General features: G+C 37.5%; 1 protein-coding gene and 1 long non-coding RNA gene across 15 annotated transcripts in view; one reads left to right on the forward strand and one right to left on the reverse strand.

Annotated features, from left to right (window-relative positions):
* The window catches only part of LOC131694307 (teneurin-a), a 1,511,233-nt gene that overhangs the window by 1,038,298 nt on the left and 449,482 nt on the right, over window positions 1–23,453 (forward strand). The window lies entirely within an intron of this gene.
* LOC131694462 (uncharacterized) lies at window positions 10,373–10,818 on the reverse strand. Its single transcript, XR_009306519.1, has 2 exons — window positions 10,490–10,818; window positions 10,373–10,424 (listed from the first exon to the last, which is right to left on the reverse strand). It is a non-coding gene; the product is annotated as an uncharacterized LOC131694462 (long non-coding RNA).

The raw sequence follows: 23,453 nt of genomic DNA on the forward strand, positions 1-23,453 counted from the left end.
CGGAAGCGCTGAGGAAAACACGGAGTCTATCGGTTCTTTTTTATTATTTCCCCTTTTCTTTCTTAAATAAGCAGGAATTCAAGAAATGTGGATGAGAGTTAAAGGAGACATAAATGGAAGATATGAATGAAGGTAGAAAACTGAAAAATGGTAAGTTCTAGTACACATGTGTTATGTTATATATACAAATTGAACCATTATAATAAATACGCGTCGATTTCCTGCTTAAATGGAATCGAAAGTTTTACTGTAATGTTACAATCCAATTGATACAAACATTACAGTAAGGCGGGGCTAGTTGATGGAACGATGACCTCGGAACATGTCTGGCACTGTACACGAAATGGGTCATCGGAAAGTCAATTGAGCTAACACCTTCCTAAATCCGTGAACCAAGTTATTTGCATGAATGTTTAAATACATGCAAACATCTTTTTTCTGTAAATCACTACCAGCTAGTGGGAGATAGGAAGGTTAACACACACACACATTCGGCATGTTATGATTCCTTTTATTAGTATATCTCTACTATACGCTATCTATACTCATATAGGTACAAACACTCGTGGCCTTCGCAATAACACAAACCTGGCCACAAACGCGACCATCCAATTGCAATTATCCACATATACTTACTCCCGCGATTTCGCCTACATGAAAACACCCCGGTAGTTAAGCAAACGGGTCATCTTTAAACTTCCAAACGCGGTCTCAAACATTAACCCACCACTCGCGCGATCATGAAACGGTCACGTCCGAAAGTTTTACCAGTCTGGACTAATGCCTTCAGTTGAACCAATCAAAAAAGTGACGCTCATATTCACTAAACAACACGTTCCATGGTGACATGACCTGGAACTCAAGTTTTTCTATAGGGAAACGGACTACCATTTGTACCATATACTAAAAATTAAGCATCAGATTCACGGTCCGCGCGCGATCAAACAAGAATACAGGCTACATCATTGTAAAATCAAAATTATACACGCGAAGTCACATACACGTGACAAACTCGTTAATATACAAATGCTTGAGCCCTTCGCGACCATCACCGGCACCTACACCCGCGATCTCGTAAACATGATGGCATCCCGGTGATAAAGTGAATGTCTCTGCTCCTATAAATTTTCAAGCGCGGTCTCAGGCGTGAACCTAAAAACTCCCGCACTCGCACGATCATGAATCGATCACTTCCCGATGTTTCTATCCTTGATATCAGCAGACTACGTCCATGCCTTCATTTGGATCAATTATAAAAAGAAACCTCTCATATCCACTGGACACCACGTTACATGGCGACATGACCCAGGACTCTAGTGATATGGGGTAACTTAGTCCCTGTCAGAATGTGAATTGTACACCAAAAACTAACTATCAGAACTAAGGTCCGCGTGACCATCCAAGAACGCACGCGTGTATAGGAAATGCCACACGGTTACAAAATCCACACGCGAAGTCACATGAACGCGACAAACGTGACAAACACGTTAACGTACGAACGCTTAAGCCCTTCGCGATTAATAACGCACACCTACGTTCGCGATCGCGCAAACTTAATAACACTCCGGTAATAAGGAGAACGTTTTAGCACTCACGAAGTTCCAAACGCTGTCTCAAACACGAACCTACAAACGTCCGTTTTCGCGCGCTCATGAATCGGTCACGTCCGGAAACCATTACTCTCTCTCTTAATAACTTAGGTCCATACATTCAGTCGGACCAATCAAAAAATAAAGCCCATATCCACTAGACAACACGTTCCATGGCGACATCACCGGGCACTCTGGTGATATGGAAGACACTCACACTCTTTTAGCATCTTAGCAGTACACCAAAAAATAAAAAAAATAGATTCGCAGTCCGCGGGCGATTATCCAAGAACACACGAGAATATGCGAAAGGCACATGGTTATAAAATAGAATTCATACACGCGAAGTTACATACACGTTAGCACACCTGATATACAAACGCACACGTGATCGAACACGTTAACGTACAAATGCTCGAGCTATTCGCGATGACACACGCGATCGCGAGTCCCTACGCCCGCACATACCTGAACCGTACAATGAATATCACATTCAGAATCACGGCGCACTACAATTGGCCTAATGCAGTGTTTTAGTGGGCGACATTGCCTGTCTCGTCTGCAAATTGTAGTATGTGATTCTGACGGGGAGCCCTTCCGAGAATCTAGCTCTACAGCTCCAGTAGGACAACTCTCGAAAAAAAAGAATACTTCTTTCGTTTCAATATGGGGTACCGTTTTAAAAAATTCAGTTGAGAAATTTTCCCAGTTTTGAAATGCGAATATCTTCCGTTCTACTGATCGAAATCGCAAATATTTGTGCACTATCTGATCGGAAATTTGTGCACGTATTTCGTATTAAATTCCGGAATTAGTGCAACTACTATAAATAAACCCAAACAAAGATTTTTAGAAAATCCTTCGGAAACAGCGAGGAAAATGCGCAATTTGCAAGCATATCTCACAGAGCCGTCAAAAAGGAGCATGTAAGTGTTTCATTACATACGGGAATGTTATATATACAGGTCACGCGAGCTTGTTTTGTATCAGTGGGTGCTCGCTTACCACACGAGCAACATGCTGACTGTATTGTCCGGACGGTACAATGAGCGGTATCATGTTTGCGTTCCCGTACCAAGCGTCATCGCAAGATTCTTCGTGATAAAATCCAGGGAATCACCATATCCGCCATTCGGCGTCTGGCTCGTCGTGGTGGTGTAAAATGCATCTCCGATTTAATCTACGAATGCTGATGGTGTGTAGCAAAATGTCATCCGAGATGCCGTGACCTACACTGAACACGCCAAGCGCAAAACCGCAACGAATGTCGTCTATACTCTGAAGCGGCAGGGACGCACTTTGTATGGATTTGGAAGTTGAAAAGCTAGAACTCACTTGCATCATTGTAAAAAAGCCCACCAAAATCATTTCAAAAAATAAGTTTGCATTTTCCGTTTCATGGACTGTTTCTCCCTGGAGAGCAATTTGGGTTAAACCTTAAATTATGATTTATTTCAGTACGCAAATTGCAAAAATAACCTGAAACAAACTGGAGTGAAGTGGAAAACATTTTTACTAGGCGCATTCAAAAAAGGTTTTAATTCTCAAACATTTTACTAAGGTGTCGTATTACATTACTCTCTTTACCTTGAGTGTTCGATAATCTCCGTATTGGAAACACAATTTTTATTTTGTTCCTTATCAAAAATATGTGGTGGTCCGGAAAGGGGCGGTTTTTACAGGAGCATTTCATTGGTAAGTCTCAGCGTTCGATTTATGCTTTCTTTTCGGTCTTCTTGGGAAGCCGTACGGTTTGGATATTTGGCAACACACCGCCCTGCGCAATTGTCACTCCGGAGAGCAGTTTGTTCAACTTTTCGTTGTTACGAATCACCAGCTGCTGAAGACGTGGGATAATTCGTCTTTTTGTTGTCACGGGCAGCATTTCCTTCCAATTTCAACACTTTAACAGCAAGATATTCCATTACAGCTATTAAGTAAACGGCACTCCGACGCGTTCAACACAATTTGCTTGTGTATCGACCAACGAAGAGGAGGAGCTACGAAAAACACATATTGAGGACAACACAAAAAAGGACGAGCTTACATTGTGCTGTAGTCAGGTATAAAAACTTAGCATGCTGCTGCTCTATATCAGTTTGTTTGTATCGTCGTACCATATACGTCGATCTAAATGTTTCCGAAAATTGTCAAAGGATACAAGAAGAAGCGGTTGTCCGTTTGCAACTGTCAGAAAAGTTCACCAAGCGCACCGTTTCAGATGGCACAAATACACTAGCTTCAACTAAATTCCGAATACTGCCCAAACAAAAGGCCCTTTTCAGGCCATTATTTATCAGCAAAGAATTGAATTGAAATTTTTTTAGTACAAGCATCTGAAAGTGGCTTGCCAAGAGCGTTGGATAGTAAGTGAGCCCCTTGTGAACAATATCGTCGGCATGTCGTAGAATGGCACGAAATAAAAAGTTATCATTTGTGTGATTTGTTGACAGATTCGTGTAATGATTCTGTTCGAGTACACTATTTATTTTGCAGCAGCTATTCGGAGCAGCTCAAAAACTAAAATATATTGCCATTATTTTCTTAATTGCTACAGATTTATAATTTGCACTAAATCTACTCACTCTAATAGTTTCCTCCTTCCTTACGACTTCGATCCTTCCTGAATTCTCCTTGATACTTTCTGATCCTTTCCTCTTCTTCTTCAAATTATACCCGTACAAAGCAATACGATGTAATGTCTGCGCCTTGGGTCCTCAGTCCTCGTGTGATACGAAGGGTTAAATTGCGTAAATAGATTCCCTAAATTCAACCGATCATTCCCTTACACTGAACTTTTAATTATTTTAGTATAAATTCCAAATTTCCTGCACTATCTCGATACACTTTGTTTTTGTTTTATTCTTCTTCACGGTGAACTGTCAGTTATCGGGGGGTCCGCAGTTACACCGACTCTAACTACCCAGCGGTGTGAACAATCCCCCGACCGTAACATCTGGTGGCTCATCCTGAAGATCCGGATTTACAATTTTGAATTTCTAACACCGCTAGATTCGCCACGGCACGCCGATGCACCTTGCCATCCGCCGTCTTAACGTCTGCTTGACGGATTCTTCCATCTGCTCCTTGGATTACCTTGTGAACTCTTCCTCGTACCCAGTTCTTCCTGAACTTCCCATCAACTACGAACACTAGGTCCCCAACTTCGAGCGGCTTCTGGTCGTCGAACCACTTTGTGCGATGATTTAGCGAGGGCAGATATTCTTTCAGCCAGCGTTCCCACATCTTGTTAGCTATATATTGTGACCGCTTGTAAACATTGCGCAAAGTTTCAGCAAAGTCCACGGAACCATCCAGAAGCATGTCCAAATTGGTCACTTTTCCACGTAAGAAGTGGTTTGGTGTGATGGCTTCTTCGCCGTCGTCATCCTGAGGAACATATGTTAATGGACGAGTATTAATCATGTCTTCTGCTTCGGCTAGACTCGTTGAAAGGATCTCGTCTGTTAATTTCCACCCATCATCTAAAACTTTCAGAGCTTCTTTGACGGATCGCACCATCCGTTCCCAGATGCCACCCATATGCGGAGTTCCAGGAGGGTTAAAGTGCCATGAAGTAACAGTTGATATCACCTTTCTTGCACATTCTTCATTAATCTTCTGAATCATCTTCGTCGTCGCTGCGTTTGCTCCACGAAAACACGTAGCGTTATCAGAGAATATTTGCTCCGGTGCTCCGCGCTTGCAAGTGAATCGCCTGATGGCCATTAGGCAGGATTGTGTGCTCAAACTGTGCACCACATCGAGATGCACCGCTCGCATAGCCATACAGGTGAATACGACGATCCATCCTTTCTCTTTTCTGCGTCCCACCGTGACTTCGACCGGACCTAGATAGTCAACACCCACTGCACTGAAAGGACGTAAGTGAGGGGTAATACGTGGAACAGGTAGCGGTGCCATCATTGGAACAAAGGGTACACATCGATTCACTTTACACCACATGCAGTCCCTCGTCGCCTGTAGTACAGCAGCACGCGCCTTTGGGATCCAAAATTTTTGACGTAGTTCATTAAATACAGTTTCTCTGTTAGCGTGGCCGTACTTATAGTGAAAGTGTAGGATCAACTTTTTCGTGATGTTATGTTTTCCAGATAGGATGATTGGGAATCTCATGTCAAAGGGCAGCTCCTCGTTCGTCTTCAATCGGCCGCGTACTCTCAGAACGCCTTCTTCGTCTAACACCGGTGATCTTTTGTACAGAGTGCTAGATTTTTCAATCCTCTCCTGTGGCTGATCATCTTTCCTTTGTAGATTCCTTGTTAGAGTATTCATTTCATTGGGAAAACTCTCGAATTGTGCTGCCTTTTGAAGTTCCTCCTGCTGAAGCGGTTGCTTGATTGTCGAATACTCCGCTTGGATCAACCGACAGTGGTACTCTGATGATTGAGAAGTCACTATCGGCAAACCAATTCTTTTACGTCGACAGTTGGAGATGAAGCGCATAACGGTTGCCACCACGCGTACTAGTTTCGTCCAGCTGGAAATAGTTTCGGCTTCGACCACCGCGTGAAACAGCATAATGCCTCTAGTTTCTTCTAAGGTTTCCTCGATTGTTTCAGCAGAAGGCCACTGCTCTCTCGGTAGATACAGTACTGAGGGACCGTGGACCCATTCCGATTCGTTGTGTAATGGTGGACTACGACCCCACTTAGTGAGCACATCTGCGATATTTTGCTTTGTCGGCACCCATCTCCAGTCTCGCATATGAGTTAATTCCAAAATTTCACCCACTCTAAACGCAACAAATTGCTTGAATTTATGCTGGTCAGACTGCAGCCATGACAGTACCGTTCGTGAATCTGTCCACAGAATGGTTTGATCGATTCGCAAAGAATGCGTTTCCATAATAGTTTGCCTCATTCGGGCCCCCAGAACTGCTGCCATCAATTCTAACCTAGGGATCGACTGGCGCTTCAGTGGTGCGACTTTGGCTCGTGACATGATCAGGCTACACTTCACTGCTCCATGAACGACCAATCGTAGATACGCAACACAACCGTAGGCGTTTTCACTCGCGTCAGTAAATATGTGCAGCTCGAGCGTCTCTATCGACGAAGACATAGTATCTCCCAAATAGCATCGCGGAATGCGTAGGGCTTCCACTTTAGGCAGCAACTCCGTCCACTGTTTCCACAAACACCAATTTGGTTCATCGATCTCTTGGTCCCATTCGCATCCATTTCGCCAGAGATGTTGTATGAGAATTTTACCATGGATCGTGAATGGCGAAAGCAGGCCCAATGGGTCAAACAGTCCCATGACACAGCTTAAAACGATCCGCTTTGTCGGCCGCTTTTCTTCAAACAAATACGCTTTAATCTCTGCACGGTGAGTAACGGAAAACGCGAACGCATCTTGGTTCAAATCCCAGAACACTCCAAGCACGCGCTCACTGGATGACTGCTTATTTTGCTGAAAAACGACCGACCTCGACGATTTGTTTTCGCCCAGAGCCGATAAAACCACCGGAGAATTCGAAACCCAGTTCCTCATCTCAAAACCAGCCTGTTCATGAATAAACTTCACTTGCTGTGCTCGTTCTATCGCCTCTTCGATCGTATCGACACTGTCGAAATAGTCATCGACGTAATGCCGATCAATGATGGCTGCTGCTGCTTCAGGATACTGTATTGCATACTCTGTCGCATTACGATTTTTAACGAACTGTGCCGACGCTGGAGAGCATGTTGAACCAAAGGTAGCAACATCCATCACATATACTTTTGGCGCCTCACTGCTGTCATTCCGAAAAAGGAAGCGTTGAGCTTGCTTATCCTCTGAGATAATTTTTAGTTGATGGTACATCTCTCGGATGTCTCCCCCAAAGGCGATTCGTCTCTCCCGAAAACCGATGATCACTGATACCAAAGGCGCGAGTAAGTCGGGCCCCTTCAGCAACATTGTGTTAAGCGACACCCCTTGTACGGTTGCCGCCGCGTCCCAAATAAGTCGATTTTAGCGGGCTTTTTCGGATTTATGACTACATTTAACGGAAGATACCAAGCTTTATCTTTTCCGGTACCGGTCAATTCTTCTTCGGTCGCTAAGTGAGCATAATCTTTTTCTTGAAATTCTGCTATCTGCTGCCGAACATTTTGATACACCTCTGGTGATTTCTGCAGCTTTCTTTCTAGCTGCTTCAGACGTTTCAACGCCATGGGATAGCTATCTGGGAAGTTCACCTCATCCGTTTTCCAGAGTAGGCCCGTCTCGAAACGATTTTCCACTCGTTTCGTAGTTCGCTCCATGATCAATCGAGCTCGTTGATCCTCAGCCGACTCTTCTTGCACCTTAACCACTGATTCTTCTAGCGAGTAGTGGCTCTTCAAGATATCATGCAGTTCTTCATTAGATATTGCTTGATGATACCCCAGAAAACCGCCCGAAGAAGTTGAACTCAATTGACGCGGTCCATATACAGTCCAACCGAGCTTGCAGCGAACAGCGATCGGATCCCTTGTCGTTCCAATTCTTGCTTCCAAAGGGGCGAAAGTGTGGATGGTGTTAAGGCCGATTAGTACACCCGGTCGACCATCGAATGATGCGATTGGTAGATCGCGCATGTGTTCGTACTGTGTCGATAACTCATTAGCGTCCAACGTCTGGTGAGGCAACATCAGCTTTTCAACAGTGTTAACTGTGTGCAATAAAAACTTCTCCGAGTCCCCAACGCCCACCGCTGAGGTCCACACGTTCATTCGCCTTGAATTTTTCTCAACACGATAAACGTCAGAAGTCCAGTTGATAAGCAGCTTCTCTCTCACCCCTGTGAGTCCCAGCCGTTCAGCCAGATCATTTTCAATTAGCGTCACGGATGCACCTTCATCCAGGAAAGCGAGAACAGTAAGTGATCTGTCTCCACAATGAATCTGCACCGGGATCATCCGGAACATCACGGAACTGCCGGATCTGATGTATGCACTCATGCCTACAACATTTCCTATTGGATGAATTAGTGGATTGTGCGGTTCTCTACATTCACCCACGTTGCAGCGAATCTTGAAGCGACATTGACCACTGTGATCATTGAGACAAATGTTGCAGAGTTTCCATTTCGTCACAATTCGCATCCGATCCGCATGCGGTAGATCGCGGAAGTCTTGGCAAAACCGCAGACGGTGATCTTCTCGCTGACATGCACGGCAGGGTTTTTGTTTCTTGCGTTCAAACACATTGGATTCCGATTGACTCACCGCGCTGTGATTATATACTGCGCCTTTTTCCTTCGGCTTGCTTCTTCCGGCTGTGTCGGCCGTAGACCTGGTATCTAATTTGTAATCGACGTTGACATTTGCCTCACATGCATCTGCCACGATTCTGGAGACGAAGTCGGTAAAGGTACGTAGTGTTACTATTTCCTTTTTTCTCCTATACTGCACCCACTGGCGCTTTTCTCCATCTGGGAGCTTGCTGACTAAATCCTGGATCAGAATCGGATTCACTAGGTGCAGTGTAAGCTCCGCTGCTTCAAGATGCTCGCAAAGCTGTTCTACCGCGTTTCCAAATGGGATGAAACTGGCTAGCCTGTCAGCTCTTGGCGGTTCAAGTTTTCGCACCTTGTCTAGATGGCTTTGTAAGAGTTGTTCGGGGCGACCGTAGAGCTGACGGAGCTTCGCGATTACTCTTGGGACTGACCTCGGAAGTAAAAGCTGTCCCCGAACAGCATCCAGAGCTACACCTTTCAGGCTGTCTTGGAGCCTCACCAAATTGTCGACATCCGTATAACCACAAGCTTCGTTCGATGCTTGATAAGCTCCGAAGAAAAGAGGCCATTCTTCAGGCTTCCCCGAGAAAGTAGGAAGCTTCTTTGTTAGGCCACTTCTTGCAGCTAGTTGCACCCTACTCGGTCCGACACGTTGCTGTCTGCTTGGAGCAACACTGGCATTATCTCTAGCGTCCTTGCCATTGACGCTCGAATCGTCATCGCTGCTGCTTGAGCACTCATCTTCTTCGCTGGTTTCCTCATTATATTTCACGAGGCGTTCTAGGTTCCCTTCCGTCAACTTACCAATAACCGATGGCTTGGACGAATTGGGTTCCCTATTTGTTTTGGTCGTTTCCAATTGTCCCTCCTTATTTTTACTGTCAACGATTTCTGCTTTCTGTAGTTCTCTGTCAACACTGGACATTTTCTCGCGATACGCTCTTTCCATTTCCTTCATGCGGACCAGATGCTCTTCCTTTTCCCGCAATTCTTGCTGAAGTTCGAGTTCCTTTTTTTCAATCTCTTGTTCGCGCAACAGTCGATCATTTTCCAATTCTCTTTCACGCAACGCTTGCTCCATTCGCATTCTTCTTATTTTCAACGCATTTTTCATCTCCATTTCCTTTTCCTTCAACAGCATCTCCGCATCCATCTCTTCTTCCAAACGTTGATTTTCTATCTCCATCGCTTCTAACTTTTCTTCCACGGCAGCGGGTACGGGCAACGGTTGACGAATATCCGTCGATTTGGTGCTCAATTTGTCATATTCTTCCGCAATTTTCTTTGTACGAGACGCTTTTTTCTGTTTCTGGTATTCCTGGAAGACGCGTTCACAGGTAATCTCCTTACAGAACCATTTCTTGTCTTTTTTCGGTACCGTTGTTAATCCCACACAACGTATGTGAAACCAGCAATCACAGCTGTCACAGGCAATCATCTTTTCATCCCGTGTGGACGTCTTTCCACACTCCGCACACGCCGTCGTCGTTAGGTCCAGGGATCTCTCGCTCATCGTGATAGAGGGTACCGAAATCTCTGTATTAGATTTTTGAGATTGTTCGAGTACACTATTTATTTTGCAGCAGCTATTCGGAGCAGCTCAAAAACTAAAATATATTGCCATTATTTTCTTAATTGCTACAGATTTATAATTTGCACTAAATCTACTCACTCTAATAGTTTCCTCCTTCCTTACGACTTCGATCCTTCCTGAATTCTCCTTGATACTTTCTGATCCTTTCCTCTTCTTCTTCAAATTATACCCGTACAAAGCAATACGATGTAATGTCTGCGCCTTGGGTCCTCAGTCCTCGTGTGATACGAAGGGTTAAATTGCGTAAATAGATTCCCTAAATTCAACCGATCATTCCCTTACACTGAACTTTTAATTATTTTAGTATAAATTCCAAATTTCCTGCACTATCTCGATACACTTTGTTTTTGTTTTATTCTTCTTCACGGTGAACTGTCAGTTATCGGGGGGTCCGCAGTTACACCGACTCCAACTACCCAGCGGTGTGAACAGATTCAATTTACAATAACATTCATTAAATGCTCTTTTTAGGATTACCATATAGATAAATATGTTCGAATATTTTAGATTTCGATGTACGTGCATCGATTTTTCGGTATTTCCATTAGAAATAACGAAATAGCTGCTTTTAATACAACCTATCAGAAGATAGTCAAAATTGTAACAAATATATATATATATATATATATATATATATATATATATATATATATATATATATATATATATATATATATATATATATATATATATATATATATATATATATATATATATATATATATATATATATATATATATATATATATATATATATATATATATATATATATATATATATATATATATATATATATATATATGAGTAGGTGAAATTGCTTACGGCTCCGCCACCCCCCTTTTGACCCTTTATACAACGGTATGCTGAATGCAGAATGGTAACGAAATTTGAGCGTACTGTTAAGTGGCGCCGCATGCAGAGCAAGACTCAAGTTAGGATGGTGACTATCAACATACATACATACATACATACAAATAAAAAAAAGATCACAGACAAACAGACAGAAACCATTCAATCCCTGAGGAAGACAGAAATACATTGTCGAAACGTAGGATAGAAAATAAAAATCTGTCCACAGTTTTCTAAAGACTGCACGCCGAAAAACCTTATACATATTGTCTATTTATGTTATGTATCCATTTATACTACTCGTTTTTGTTATGTGATTATATCTATTTCCATTATTTTTATTTATTATGTGTTGTGAATTGCAGATAAAGGTGATGTCGTTTCGGAGCAGTTGATGGATATGTAGACTATTTGTTATATTTGTTTCAATTTACCGTCAATACCGTATCAGTTTGTAGGCCCGCTCCAATGAATGAAACTTTTGTTTATGTTTATGTTTATGTTTATATTTATTACCTTCACCAACAAGCCTCTTGGCCCCAATGGTGGTTGCTTAAACTAATTACATTTTAAAATTGACAACATTTTCGCTTCTATAGCATTCCGCGTCCGGTTGAAGTCGAAGGCCGTCGCCACACTGTTAAAAATTCGTTGGAGTCCGGTTACAGCGCTCTGGCAACCATAGTTGGTTCTCCTGAACGGAACTCGCAGAAGGGAGTTATTACGTAGAGCTCGAACGCGGGCTTGAAGATCCAGACGTCCGAGGATTGTAGGGCAATCCACTCTGGCAGAGAGTAAGTCCGAGACGAACAGGGCTCGAGAGCAGTCCCTCCGAATGCTGAGTGTATCGAGGTGTATAAGCTGGCAACGGTTTTCATAGCTCGGCAGCTGAAATCTGTTTCGCCATGGGAGATGACGAAGAGCGAAGCGTATGAACCTGCGTTGGACAGCCTCGATTCTGTCAATCTCGTTCTGGTAGTACGGATTCCAAACAGCTGAACAATATTCTAACGTTGAGCGGACCAACGCGCAGTAAAGCGATTTAAGACAATATACGTCCCTGAAGTTTTTCGCTATTCGGAAGATGAACCCAAGCTGTCGTGATGCCTTATCCACGATGTATGACGTATGTGGTTTGAATGTTAATGCCGAATCCATGATGACTCCGAGATCTTTGATGTGAGAGTGTCTTGGAATGCTCGAGCCGAAGAAATGGTAGTTAAACTGAGTCGGTTGGCGTTTCCGCGTGAACGTAACGATTGAGCATTTGCTCGGGTTTAAAACCATTCTGTTTTGATCACACCACGTGCTAAAGCTGTCCAGATCCCTCTGAAGAAGCTCGGCATCAGTTTTATCCCGTATTTGTTGAAAAATTTTCATGTCGTCGGCGAAAGAAAGGCGGGGTCCTTGTAATGTGAAATTGACGTCATTAAAGTAGAGGAGGAATATTACTGGACCGAGATGGCTTCCTTGTGGTATGCCGGATGTAGCGAAGAATGGTGCAGATAGACAGTCCTTAATGCTGATTTGGAGTTGCCTTCCATCGAGGTAGGAACGAAACCAGCGCAAAAGTTGTCCATGAATGCCGAGTTTGTCCAGCTTCGCTATTGCGATATCATGGTTGATGTTATGCGATATGTGCGTAAATTTATCTGTCTGTACGAGTCAGGTGACGTTCTTTTGCATTTTTTGATTTCGGGATAAATTAATCGGGTAAGCAAGTTGTTTTTCGACGAACTTGAATGCCAACACAGGCCAATTAAGATGCTGCCGTGTTAGAGAGATGAATTTCAGAGACGCCGTATTTCATTTTATGCATTGTATGTTCTATATACACAATATTTATTTATAAATTTTACTAAATCAAATATAGTTATATCATCTTACATACTTACCATTCTAATTATATCTTTGTTATTGTGATACATGCTATATATTCTTTGAATTCTTCATCATATGCATTTCTACACGCCAAAAAATTCTGAATTTTATTGTTGACGTAATTGCAAACATGACACAATTTAACAAGCCGTAATTCACTAATTGACGAAAAAGAGCCGTGTTCCGTTTAATTTTACATGAAACATATATTTTACATGCTCAATGACATAAAATTATATATATATATATATATATATATATATATATATATATATATATATATATATATATATATATATATATATATATATATATATATATATATATATATATATATATATATATAGACATAGATGAGTAAAAAAATAACTTCTGTTTTTGTGGTTAGGTGTAATATCTATACGGATGCTGAAAGCTCACGCACTATCAAAAAATAAAAAAATATAATCATTAGGGAAATAGTTTGAAATTATCTTAAATAACACAAAATATTTAAAATTTAGAAAATTTGCAAAGTATGCTCGAAAACACATTATCACCAAAAACTTCTACAAAACAAAATGTTTTGCAACAAAATACATTGGATATTATGATTGTGTTTCACATTTCTTGAGGTACACAACGAGAGGCAGCGCTATATGTCTAATGGCCCCGGGCTCCATTGTTATATTGTATTTTATTATATTATGCTATATTGTATTGAGGGATTCCATGAGAAACCGGCCGACCGCAAAATATGACCATCGTAGATTCGAACGAAACTTTGCAGGTGTGTTCGGTGTATGAATCTCCATGATATTCTCTGGCAATTGGAATATTTTGATACTAGAGAAATTTTTCAAAAGGGCGTAAACGTTTCTACGCGCATAAATTTCAATTTTTTTTTGTTCGTTCACTGTATTTTATACAGCAAAACTATCTGAGAACGAGTTACAGGGTATAAATACTTCTATCCAAAAAAAATATACGCTGAAAAAAATGTTGTCATTTTTCAAAAAAACAAAAATTTATGTTAAAAATTTAAATTGCGAAAAAACCCATTTTTTAATTTTTTCTATTTTGTCTACGAAAACCTAAAGAGAAAAGAAACATTTTGAATGTGATTGCATGATGGAGAACTTATCGGTAAAAAAGTTTTTCTAACAATAACTTCATACATGTTTTAAAATTTCATTCTAATTGACATACAAAATTGTAATTTTATCACAGAATATAATTCTAAGAATCATTTAAAATCAAAATGTATTTAACAAAAATCTTCCAAAATCCGATAGTTTTCGAGATATTTGGAATTTTGCTCCATCAAAAACAATTAATTCCTGTAATTATGCTCTTTTCAAAAGCTATTTGAGTTACCCCATCATAAAATGTCAAAAATCGAATGTTTATCGTTTTAAAGACGTAAAAGCAAATTTTTTAGTGTATTTGGAGCATGGAGAAGCTTTCAATAAAAAGGTTTTCTTAACAACAACTTTTGACATATTTTTATAATTCATACTATTTGCAGTCAAAAATACAATTTTCTTTTTGAATATGATTCTAAACGACTTTTTAAATCGAAATGCTCATAACAAAAAATTTCTGAAATGAGTATTTCTCGAGATATTTTAACTTTTGTTTTAACAACACAATTATTTTGTTTTATTACAACCTTTTCATAAGTTATTCGCGTGTCTCCATCAACAATAATAGGTTTTTCAAAAGGCCCATAAACTTTCCTACAACATTTCCTTTGACATGAAGGCGATATTGTAAACCATTTGAAAGCTACATGAAAGTAACCAAAATATTATTTAACCATAGGGTCTGATGATTAAACTATATAACTTATGAAAAGGTCGTACATGTTTTAAAATTTCATTCTAATTGACATACAAAATTGTAATTTTATCACAGAATATAATTCTAAGAATCATTTAAAATCAAAATGTATTTAACAAAAATCTTCCAAAATCCGATAGTTTTCGAGATATTTGGAATTTTGCTCCATCAAAAACAATTAATTCCTGTAATTATGCTCTTTTCAAAAGCTATTTGCGTTACCCCATCATAAAATGTCAAAAATCGAATGTTTATCGTTTTAAAGACGTAAAAGCAAATTTTTTAGTGTATTTGGAGCATGGAGAAGCTTTCAATAAAAAGGTTTTCTTAACAACAACTTTTGACATATTTTTATAATTCATACTATTTGCAGTCAAAAATACAATTTTCTTTTTGAATATGATTCTAAACGACTTTTTAAATCGAAATGGTCATAACAAAAATTTTCTGAAATGAGTATTTCTCCTGATATTTTAACTTTTGTTTTAACAACACAATTATTTTGTTTTATTACGAACTTTTCATAAGTTATTCGCGTGTCTCCATCAACAATAATAGGTTTTTCAAAAGGCCCATAAACTTTCCTACAACATTTCCTTTGACATCAAGGCGATATTGTAAACCATTTGAAAGCTACATGAAAGTAACCAAAATATTATTTAACCATAGGGTCTGATGATTAAACTATATAACTTATGAAAAGGTCGTAATAAAACAAAATAATTGTGTTGTTAAAACAAAAGTTTAAATATCTCGAGAACTACTACATTTCAGAAAATTTTTATTATGAGCATTTCGATTTAAAATGGCGTATAGTATACCATATTTAAAAAGAAAATTGTATTTTTGACTGCAAATAGTATAAATTATAAAAAATGTCAAAAGTTGTTGTTACTTTTTTGTTGTTACTTTTTTATTGAAAGCTTCTCCATGATACAAATACACTGAAAAAGTTGCGTTTCCTTTTTTAAAACGTTAAACATTAGATTTTTGAGATTTTATGATTTGGTAACGCGAATAACTTTTAAAAAGAGCATAATTACACGAATTAATTGTTTTTGATGGAGCAAAATTCCAAATATCTCGAAAACTATCACATTTTGGAAGATTTTTGTTAAATGCATTTTGATTTTAAATTATGCTTGTAATTATATTCTGTAATAAAATTACAGTTTTGTATGTCAATTAGTAGGAAATGTAAAACATGTTTTAAGTTATTGTTAGAAAAACTTTTTTACAGATTTTTTCTACATCATGCAATCACCTTCAAAATATTTCCTTTCTCTTTAGGTTTTTGTTGACAAAATATAAAAATTTAAAAGAATGGGTTTTTTCGCAATTTAATTTTTTAACAGAAATTTTTATTTTGTTTAAGTATTCATTCCCTGTAACTCGTTCTCAGATAGTTTTGCTGTATAAAATACGGTAATCGAACAAAAAAATTGAAATTCATGCACGTGGGAACGTTTACGCCCTTTTGAAAAGTTGCTCTTGAGTCAAAATAATCTTATTACCTGTGGAAAATGTTTAGTCTTCCATGCCGGTGAAATGTGTAAAGTTTCATCGGAATCTAAGATGGTCGGTCACGATTTTAAAGATTTTCGGACGGATCTTCGTGGAATTCCTCTATTATATTATGTTGAATTATATTATATAATATAATATAATATAATATAATATAATATAATATAATATAATATAATATAATATAATATAATATAATATAATATAATATAATATAATATAATATAATATAATATAATATAATATAATATAATATAATATAATATAATATAATATAATATAATATAATATAATATAATATAATATAATATTATATTATATTATATTATATTATATTATATTATATTATATTATATTGTATTATATTATATTATATTATATTATATTATATTATATTATATTATATTATATTATATTATATTATATTATATTATATTATATTATATTATATTATATTATATTATATTATATTATATTATATTATATTATATTATATTATATTATATTATATTATGTTACATTTTGATTGATATGTATTATATGCATATGATTTACGGGGTTAGGAGGGTGCATCAGGGCATCAGGATATTATTATCACGATTATTTTAGGTATTTCGATACACATCGATGCCATATGGGTTCATTACACGTCAACAAAATAAACAAAACAAGCGAAAGCAAAGTTGATGCGCTTTTGGATGTTCTTTTTAGTTGATACATTTTAAGGTTTTAATATCACAAAAGCTTTGAAAATGACCAGTTTTTTTGTCACACATTCTATTCTACTCTCCATATCTTTATTTGTGTGTATTGAAGATAAGCTTGAGTATTTCAATACTGTAAACTGAGCATTTAACAAAAATGTGCGCTGTTGGGGTAAGACCGACAGTTTTTGGGTGGGGTAAGACCGACACGGTGTTTAGATGATTGGGTTCGTTTTTGATTCGATACAAACAACTGGGTATATTTGTTGTGTTCAATTATACTATAATTACGTCATGTTAATAATTGAAATACACGGAAACTATGTTTTTTGCATATATTTCGCAATATTGTCTCAAGCCGACCAAAAAAATTAAGAATTAAATTGAACGTGATTCATAGTTATATTACAAAACGAAACGAAAAGTATAATCTAATATGAGATTTTGAAATGACATTCATGAAAAAATTTCATTGACCGTCGGATTGTTGATCAACAGTGTTCCGAAAAATCACAACACGAACCGGATAGCTTACTACGAAGCGTGCGTCACTTCTAAGTGAATGAGTCCTAGTAACAGCGTATATAATCTGCTTGCAGAACAGCTCTTCCTCGTAAGAATGGCTATACATGTGGCAATAAAGCTCGAAAGAATTACTTGAGAAAACCCGTACCATAACATAAACCATGCGTTAAACATTATCTATTCATAACACCAGGCATTCAAATGCTTTTCTCTTGCTACGCGATGAAACTACAGAAAGCATGCGTTTGCATCACACATACTCATATACACATAATTGCACTTTATTACACATACACAATATATTTTTAATGGAAAAAATTGGACAAAAAGAAAGTTCAAAGGTTTGAGGTTTTGGTCTTACCCGCAGCGTTTTTAAAATGTCATTTTTCTCCATTTTTTGGCAACCAATAATTTTTAATGAATTAATTTTTTTGAAACGCTGAAAATATTATATTTTGTTAAGAACCACCTAAACAAGGATTATGCACAGAATATACAATTTTAGGAGCTTTGTGGAATTTTAGAAAAATTATTGCGCTTAAGGTGTCGGACAGGCCCCGCGTTACCCCACTACTAGACAGAACACTGGTGGAATGAATTGATCTATGACCGACAATAGAATTAGTTGTTCAGACGGCGCGTTTGATCCCTGTGTTTCGTGAAACAGAATTGAATTGTAGTAGCACATTTTCGCTCCCTCTTGTACAGTAGGGTGATGTGCCTATTATGGTAGTAGAGCCTATTGTGACCCTATTTCGTACCTCTTGGTTTCGACCCATGCATATGAGATAATGACAATATCTCTTTGGCCAAACTGCTGCTAAATATTATTTAACCATAGGGTCTGATGATTAAACTATATAACTTATGAAAAGGTCGTAATAAAACAAAATAATTGTGTTGTTAAAACAAAAGTTTAAATATCTCGAGAACTACTACATTTCAGAAAATTTTTATTATGAGCATTTCGAATTAAAATGGCGTATAGTATACCATATTCAAAAAGAAAATTGTATTTTTGACTGCAAATAGTATAAATTATAAAAATATGTCAAAAGTTGTTGTTAGGAAAACTTTTTTATTGAAAGCTTCTCCATGATACAAATACACTGAAAAAGTTGCATTTACTTTTTTAAAACGATAAACATTAGATTTTTGAGATTTTATGATTGGGTAACGCGAATAACTTTTAAAAAGAGCATAATTACGCGAATTAATTGTTTTTGATGGAGCAAAATTCCAAATATCTCGAAAACTATCACATTTTGGAAGATTTTTGTTAAATGCATTTTGATTTTAAATTATGCTTGTAATTATATTCTGTAATAAAATTACAGTTTTGTATGTCAATTAGTAGGAAATGTAAAAACATGTTTGAAGTTATTGTTAGAAAAACTTTTTTATAGATTCTTTCTACATCATGCAATCACCTTCAAAATGTTTCCTTTCTCTTTAGGTTTTTGTTGACAAAATATAAAAATTTAAAAAAATGGGTTTTTTCGCAATTTAATTTTTTAACAGAAATTTTTATTTTGTTGAAAAATGACACAACATTTTTTCAGTATATATTTTTTTCGGGCAGAAGTATTCATTCCCTGTAACTCGTTCTCAGATAGTTTTGCTGTATAAAATACGGTAATCGAACAAAAAAAATTGAAATTCATACACGTGGGAACGTTTACGCCCTTTTGAAAAGTTGCTCTTGAGTCAAAATAATCTTATTACCTGTGGAAAATGTTTAGTCTTCCATGCCGGTGAAATGTGTAAAGTTTCATCGGAATCTAAGATGGTCGGTCACGATTTTAAAGATTTTCGGACGGATCTTCGTGGAATTCCTCTATTATATTATGTTGTATTATATTAATATAATATAATATAATATTATATTATATTATATTATATTATATTATATTATATTATATTATATTATATTATATTATATTATATTATATTATATTATATTATATTATATTATATTATATTATATTATATTATATTATATTATATTATATTATATTATATTATATTATATTATATTATCCTTCAAACTACCAAGCCCTCTTCGATACACCAAAATCGACGTTCAATTGGCCATAACTTTTTTTATGTTTAATCGATTTTAATGCAGTTTTTTGCCAAAGAACCGGAAATTATTACAATTTTCGAAAATGCTTTAAAAATCGTATTCGGAGCTACGACCCCAACTCATTATCAACTTTTTAATGGAACGAGATAGAAAAATGGAGGTCGGCAAAGTTGTATGTCAGGTAATTATAAATGTATCTTATGAAGATACCAACTTTATAGGTGCTACAGGTCTTGAAATATGGCGCATTTTTGAAAACATAATATGTAAGTGAATGTTTTAACTAAAACCTTCTCTATTTCGAACATACAGCACCTAAAAAGTTTGCATCTTCAGTAGATATGTTTAAAATGTCTTTCTCGAACACACCACATTTCTATCTAGTTTCTATTCTAGTCTAGACACAGCCTATACATGCAGGGATCCCGGAAAATTGCAGATATTCGCCTGCAATTTTTATTGTCCATATTAATGTTTGTGGTTCTTATACTATGTGACACAAACATTAACAACTGTGCAGCGTACAAAATGAAGATGATTCAAAATAATACGGCAATAAAATTATTCATTTAATGACTATTTTGATCAACGAATCATTTTGAACTTCGAAAAAGGAAGAAACGTGGACAACCGTACACAACCATTTCAATTTAATAGGGGTTTGATAAATCGTTGGCTAAGTGACTTGGCTAAGAGGGTTAATGTCACTCCTTTGGTCCCACACATTTCTATCTAGCTTTTTTATTTTGATAACAGCGACTGAATTTCGAACTAGTATAATTCTAGCGACTGATTTTCGAACTAGTATAATTCGAATAAATAAAGCGCTAAATGCTATACAGAAACTTTTCCAGAGACACCATAACTCTATAAAGAAAAATATTAATTGATTCAACGTTCTTTAACTTTCTGAACGCAATGTACCGTTTTTTTAATCCTTTATTGCTCGGTGAACTGTCAATGTAGAGACATGATACCTTCACTGGAATTTTCGAAAAAATATGCTCATTGATATACCTTATACATAAATATCCGACAGTCGTATACGCAACCAACAAATAGGCAATAAATAGTTAAATATTCTGACATTCCTTAGCCGGTACCAACTTGTTCCCCATATACTTTTGAATAACGTTTTCTCTACCGCTGAACATGTGTATAACTAAACACATATGATGCTCACTGCAGCGCATCACAGTGTGAACAATGTAAACCAGTCGTGCCCCAGTTGTTCATACATAAAACAGGAGCATGCTCAACAAGTGTGCATTTCGACACCCACCCGGACTACCACCAAAATATTATCATTAACTAGGCGACATTAATCAAACCCTACATGATCAATTGACGATGCTATCACTCACTATTTATGCTAACAAACTTACGGGTGATAGATTATCCATCGTTCGAGTTAACACATAAACACAATTAGTAGCATACACTCTCTTAGGTTTATTGCTTATGACGTAGTTACATTTTTCGGAGTTTCGTACCGGTCCACAGAGGCGTAACTAACTTCAAATCCTGGCCAAAATAGAAAAAAATATTGTTTTTGTTTATTTGTCCATATTTTCAGGTTAATTTGTTCTTCGAAACATACTCTAACCTTTTGCTTAAAAAGAAAAGCGCTTTCGTTTGATAATTTTTGTATGCAATAATTTGAAATCAGTGATTTTTTTACACATTTTATTAGCTTGAAAGCCATTATCCCTCAATTTTCCAGATTGCTCCAAACCTAATTACCCAAAGTCAATATATAAATCAAAATCGTGCTTTTCATAGCAAATTTCAGCAACTAGAATCAATTGGGGTCAATTTTAGCTTTGTCATTTTAGGTAGGTTTTATAAAAGTGCTAACTTTTTTCAATTTTCCGCACATTCATTAGTAAAAGTAGTGCCTTTCTCATTTCTCCAAACTATGATTTAATAGCTGGTTCGTACAATATAACATTATGGAAATGTCTTTCATTCTTATTACACTTGGTAAGTATATATAAGAGCACCTTATTGCATTCATCGCGGTATCGGTTTGAATCGGAGTTTTCTATGTGATCGCACTCCACAACCCGTAACTCCGGAACCGGAAGTCGGATGGAGATGGAATTTAATATCAATTTTTCGGGGACGCAACACCTTTCATTTGAGACTAAGTTGATCAAATCGGTCTAGCCATTTTCGAGAAACCAATATAACCGTTATTCTGAATTTGGATGCTTCCGGATCCGTCGATGGTGGCCAGTGTGGCCAAAGAGACTTTGAATGACTGTTGGTGACCTAGATCTACAAATTCAACAGTTGTGTTTACATTTTGGAAAAAAAATCACCTTTTTACATTTATCGCAGAATTCGTTAGAATCGGGATTTGCTGCGTGGTCGTACGTATCATCCTGTAATTCAGGAACCAGAACTCGAATCCACACAAAATTCAACAGCAGCTGATGGACCTTTCATCTAAAATCAAGATTGTCAAAATCGGTTCAGAAAATTCCGAGAAACCGATGTGGACAAATCAACAAATTTTGTTTTGTAACCATACTCTTCAACTCGTAATCCGGAACAAGATGTCGGTTGAAAATGAAATTCAATAGCAACCTATGGGAATATAGTACCTTTCATTTGAATCTTAGCTTGTAAAAATTGGTTCAGCCATCTCCGAGAAACCGATGTGTACATTTTGTTAACAAATCCGCACATACACACACATACATACATACATACATACATACATACATACACACATACATACACACAGATATTTTGCGATCTCGGCGAACTGAGTCGAATGTTATATGAGACTCGGCCCTCCGGGCCTCGGTTAGAAAGTCGGTTTTTGGAGCAATCGCATAACCTGTCTATATGAGAAAGGCAAAAGAATAATATTTAATTAGCTTAATCAGCATGAGTTCAATGCTATCTTCATGTGATTATATTTTGAAATGTTGGTGGAATGGGTTTGAAAGTGGAGGGAATGGGGGGTTAGTAGAGTGGGAGTGGAGGATGCGTCAGAAAGCCTTCATCTTATTTCGGCATACGGGGTGGATGAAGGAAATGCGGGCGTGAGGGTGGTCCAAGGGAGGGGAGTGATGAAGGAGGGAGGTGTAAGGGCAAGGCGGGGGGAGGTGCGGCGACGCAATACTCAACTGCATATTTTGCCTTCCATTTGAGACTTGGTTTGAGAAAATTGGTTCAGTCATCACCGAAGAACCAATGTGACTTTAATTGTGGAATATGCCCGGAATTCCGGACTTCCGGAATCGTCGATAGTGGACAATATATTCAAAGAATGTTTGATTGGCAATCAGTGATCTAGATCTGCGATTAGAAGTAATTTGGTGACCATTTCAATAGTTGTTAGCCTCTGAGGTATTATGTTTGTACCAATTTATATGGGAAATTCCAGTGTATCCTTACTAACATCCCTGCAACTCCGGAAGTAAGAGTCAGAACCGAATGAAATTCAGCAGCAGTCAATGGTTTAACTGTATCTTTCATTTGAAATCAAGTTTGTAAAAATCGGTAGAGAATTCGTTGGGGAATGGGTGTGATATTAGCTTAGGAACTTGGCGGGTTCCCCGGGGGCGTCATGAACCGTCATAGGTGGCCAATGTGGTCAAAGCTGCTTTAATTGATCATTAGTGATCCAGACCCGCA

Source organism: Topomyia yanbarensis, chromosome 1 (assembly GCF_030247195.1).
Source record: "Topomyia yanbarensis strain Yona2022 chromosome 1, ASM3024719v1, whole genome shotgun sequence".
NCBI lineage: Eukaryota > Metazoa > Arthropoda > Insecta > Diptera > Culicidae > Topomyia > Topomyia yanbarensis.